This window comes from Phodopus roborovskii, unplaced genomic scaffold, assembly GCF_943737965.1.
Source record: "Phodopus roborovskii unplaced genomic scaffold, PHOROB, whole genome shotgun sequence".
NCBI classification, from domain to species: Eukaryota; Metazoa; Chordata; class Mammalia; order Rodentia; family Cricetidae; genus Phodopus; species Phodopus roborovskii.
The window spans coordinates 18,974,076-18,979,586 of record NW_026126433.1 but is presented as its reverse complement, the minus strand read 5'-3'; positions in this window follow the sequence as shown (position 1 = coordinate 18,979,586).

The following is a 5,511-nucleotide window of genomic DNA, read 5'->3' as shown; positions in this document are numbered from 1 at the left end:
GGACCTCAGACAGTGGAGCCAGGATGTATCCCTGGTGCAAAAAGGACCTTGCTAACACATCCCCCATGGAGGGATAACTGCCTTAACCTAGAGACAGGAGAGAAGCCCTAGTCCCTACTTCACATGACCTGTCAGATCTACATGACCCTAACTGCATGGCATTCCCCTACATATGGAATTGGACTGGCAAGATGGAGGGGAGGGTGGTTATGGTGTATGTGAGAGGGCAGAGAGGGTAAAATTGAGGGAGGAAGGAAAGGAGAGAGGGCAGACGGTTGGGAGGGAGGGAGGGAGGCAGAGGGACCTGGGATCGACATGTAAAATAATAAATTAAATAAAAAAAATGCTTTGACTCCAAAATTTAAGTTCAAGGACAAGTTACTGGGGGAAAGGATTTCTATTTTTGTTTCCACAGAAAATGAATAGCTGTGGATTCCTTCCAGACTAATGTGGTTTGATCAAGCCAGACCACCTGAAACAGAGTACCAGGTGATCCTACCTTCAAAATAGCTGGACAAATCAGCCTACAGACTACAGCCAGGATTTCTGCATCTTCTTAGAATCCCCCATGACAGTGCCCCTTACCAGCATGAAGTAGTTTGGAAAGAATGACGCCCAAATTCCCAAATATTGTCTATAAATGTTTGTTTTCATTTAAATGGACTTGTTTATATAAAATAAATAAATAAAAAAACTACACAACAAAATTAGAAAATCTAAAGGGAATGAATAAATTTATTGATAGATGCCTATTATTAAACTAAAAACAAGATGACAAAAACGATTTAAATAGGCCTATAAGGCCTAAGGAATTAGAAGTACTGGGGAAACCTCTCTCAACAACAGCAAAATCTTGGGGCCCTGCAGTTATAATACAGAATTCTACCAGAATTTCACAAAATATTTAACACCAATACTCCTTAAATTACTCTATAAAACAGAAGGAACACTGTAAATGCTTTCTGAGGCAACAGACATCCTGATACTCAAACCATACTAAGAGTCAACAAAGAAAATAATTACAGAATAATTTCCCTCTTGAACATCAATGCAAAAATACACAATACTGGCAAACTGAATTCTGAAATATTTTATTCAGAATTCTATAAAGCACTTCTGGATACAGGGTGATATTATAATTTCAATTAATTTAATTATATATATGGAAGTAATTTTTCAAGTTCAGTTGGTGTTTTTAAGATGCTTTAACAGGTAGTTATACATATAACAAATAAATATATTGGTTCCACCAAGTCACGCTGAAATCTGGTATACTGGAATAGAAATAATTAACAATGCATTTGATAACACTTAATAAAATTACAATGTGTATTTGTGTGACATGTTTAAATTGAAACAATTAAAATAACATTTGCAATCAACTTGTTGGTAAGTTTTGTATTGATATATTGAAGTTCACAATTTACTTGTGAGGTCATATAAGAATGGAAAAATACATCCTAACTCTCCAATGACCCCAGGAAGCTAGAAGTTTAAACCTTAAATTCCAGACCCTGCCCTCAGCCAGTAAATAGAGGAAAGTCACATTCTTTGCTGTTTATGACAGGATCTGTGAGCATGTGAGCTTTGTCATCCCACCCAGGAACCCGTGCAAATGTAGACCTCCGGGGCTATGGGAAAGTGATTGGTCTATCAAGCAAGGGCTTGGATGGTTTAAATTGATTGGTCTGCACTTGGTGGGCTCTGGATGCTATGAGATGATTGGTTTAAGATGTGTGGGCTTTGTTGTAATCCTACAAAAGCTATCTCAATACTGCCCTCAAGGTGCTCAGTTCTCTACCTCTGCATGGGGCATGACTGTGGACCCAAGTGCACTTGGAATATAAAAGACCTCATGCTTTTTCATCAAGACTGCTTCTCGTGAGTGATTTTTTTTTGCGGGGGAGTGCCTTTCCTAAGCCAGGGCGTGAAGGTCTTTCAGTCATTCATTCTGAAAATATGTATTGTCTTTCTCTAATTAATAATATTAGAGAATTATACAAATGCCTTGATTAACTTAATATGTTTCTGTTCAAAAGTAAATTACATCATTTTAGTAACTAGATTGTGCTTCATTAATATGTATATGTATGTGGAATAATTAATGGATATGGAGGTCCAATTATTGGCTATTAAACAGAGACTGCTGATATGTCCTTCATAATTAAGAATATATTTTAGTATGAAATGTAGGACATGTGTTAAGAAAAAACAGGCAATTTGAAGCAAGTTGCCACTAGTAACTACCAAGCAATAAAAAGCTTATTTAATGAACACATTGCTTCAAATTATTTTGTTTCCTTAATCTCTTGACTAGGGTGATTCAAACTTTAGTAACATAATTAGAAATTGTGGTTTATTTTTGAATATGTATCATAAGCCTTTGGAATAAAAAGAAACAAATCTTCAATGATGATCCAAATAAAAACATTAACTATCAGTATCTAATATATGAGAAATAAGTTTCTTTTTTTTATTTTGTTTCACATATATAGAGATGTGGAATGAAGAATTTAAAGATGAAGCATTTTCCAGTGCAAATTCATATGTAATTTATAATAAAGAAAAATCTGTTTAGATAAAGCAATTACTAAACTGAATCATATCCTAAATAATATGTATTGATAATATTCTACTTAAACCATGTGATGGTGAATATTCAAATTCATGTTTAAATTTGTAGCTACTTGGTGTGGAAAGATGTCTTTGGAGGATTACAGTTAGAGCCAGCCAACTTGCCTGGTTTGTACCTGAGAGGGGGAGTGTGGATAGAGAAAGGGAAGGTAAAGACTTTAAGAGAAGATAGAGAGGTGGGATAGAGTCAGGAGATCAATCCAGTCAAAACTGAATCCCTTAGTTTATTCTTCAACATTCCTTAAATATGCACTCAAAAGTGGGACAATGGCAAAAGACTTCTATTATCATGTACAAGGAGCAATCATACTTAATCCTCCATGTATTTAATTGCCACACCTGTTATCCCACCTTCAGGTCTGTTGTTATTTAGATAAGATATCCACTATGAAGGCCAAAACATCCTGCTGTAGCCAAATATTTAGACCTTTATGTATTTACATAAACTAAGTGAATTTTGAACTCTCTGATCTTTATGGGCCCCAACAAATTAAATTAATAAATGAGCTTTCTTCAGTCTAAGCAATCAATAAGAAATTAAATGAAAGGAAGGAGTAAAGATGCATTCATACATGGATAGAGGAATGAAGATTAAGTTATAATAAATGAAATTCATAGAATGAAGCCCATAAAATGTTTTGTTTAATACAGTGATTCTTTTTTACTTAAATTTTATTTAAATTAAAAACAGCTTTATTTTACATAACAATCCTATTTCCCTCTCCCTCCATTCTCCCATTTCCCCCATGATCACACCATCCACTCATCAGAGGGTAAGGCTTCCCATGGGGGAGTATCAAAGTCTATCATATTAAGTAGTTATTTTCCAAAAGAATATTGAATAAGAGTCAAGTCAATAGCAGGTACATTTAAATCTGGAAATAACAGCAACAGATGTGTATTGAACATTTGCTATGACAGACTATACTTTGACAATTTTAATGCATAGGTAGAGGTAGGTGTGAATATGAATTTATTATATGGAGTCTTTGTATATGGTGTTAAATTGTGTAATGCCTTTTCTTCATTCTTTTAGGAGAATTTAGTGACTATACAACTGAGTTGTCATATTCTGTCTGTATTTAAATCCTGTTTTAGTGCTATTTTAAAGTTGTAAAACAAGCTTCCCAAGGCAGTGAGGAGGATCAATATATTCAGACTCTTAATGGCAACATGATGTCCTGAGAGGAATCTCTGGATCTTATAGTGAAAGAAGTGAACTGACTCTGCCAAGTTGTTCCCTGACCTCCACAAATGTGCTTTGGTATGAAGACACACATACACTTTCACACACACCACATAAAATAAATGTAAAATATAATACAAAAATTTAAAAACTATACATGTTTTGAAAATAAAAGTTAAAAGTTCGAGTTTATAAATAGCTATTAGACTAAATAGTTTTATATTATCTGTGCTCATACATTTATAAATTCAGTGCTTGAATAAAACCAAGATATGAACTGTTTTTTAAATTGGTTATATTTATATATTTGTGTTTCTGTAGTGTCAGTATGAATGTAGATGTCTGAGGACAATATTTAGGAGGTGGTTCTCTCCTTCTGCTGTGAGTCTTGGGTATTTTCTGATTGATATGTTTTTTATCAATCACCATTTTATTATAAACAAGAAAATTTTTTAATATTTTTCCATCTTTTGAAACCATTGCATATCATCCAGAATAATTAATTTTTATCAATGTATCTTTAATTTGAATGGAATATGTTGGCCTTCTTATTTTCCATTCCTCTCCAAGCCCATCTTCATCAATGTAAGAGTTTTGATTAATGCTCTGTTGGAGAAATTATTTTTAAATCATATTGCTTATCTGTTTCTATTGAGTGTTGGTGTGTGTATGTGTATGATTATGCATGTGTGTGATTGTATATTGTTCGTTCAATCTGGGATGTAAAATTTACTTTAGTGTATATACTAGGTATTTTTTTACAAAATATTATTTTTCTCTTTACCTATATGTACTGAGAAAGAAAATATATGTCATACCAGTTTTCTCACTATAGAAAATAAATATGAAATGCTATAAAATCACAATGAAATGTTAATGGTTTTTACTGGATAGGATGACCTTCATGAATAAACCTATTTTCTGGTCCAACAGATCTTTCTTGAGTAAGATAAAATAGTTTGGCCAATAAAAAGATAAGTCCATATAGGAATAATAATAAAGAGAGGATAGAGGGTTTTGTGTTCAGTTCTGTGGTTTGTGTGAAAGGAAGGAGATAAGAGATATTCTTGAAATTTCTGAGTTCATTACCATGTAGGGACTGCATTGTATATACTTTTTGCTGTTCAGTTTATGCTTTGGGATTAAATTATCCTCAAATATTCAAACAGAGTTTGCTTGTACTTTCAAACATGTAGCATGGACTAATGCATCCTGTAATTGAAGAATATGAATGGAAGAGAGAAAAATGAAGCTAACTAACATTATTTTTGTTAAGCTTCAAACTATATAACAAGTGTATATATAAACATGTGCGTGTGAGTGTTTGTGTGTGTGTGTGTGTGTGTGTGTGTGTGTGTGCATGCGTGTCATCTAACTGCTACTCTTGTACTTGTAACTAGGTATGTCTGTGCATATGAACCTATAAATTTATCTTTAGTTTCACATATTTTTATAGAAAAGTCAATGTAAATATATGAAAAAATGTTTCTCAGTCTTTCATTATTGAAATGGAATTTCCTTGGAGAAAGACTTACATAATTTAAAAAAAAAATATTTCCTGGAATGGAACTGAGAAAGTCTGGTTAGAGTGCTTTAATTATCAAATTCATATATATATATATATGGATTCCACATATATAAGAATAGATATTTATAAGAATACACACACACATACATACATACATACATAC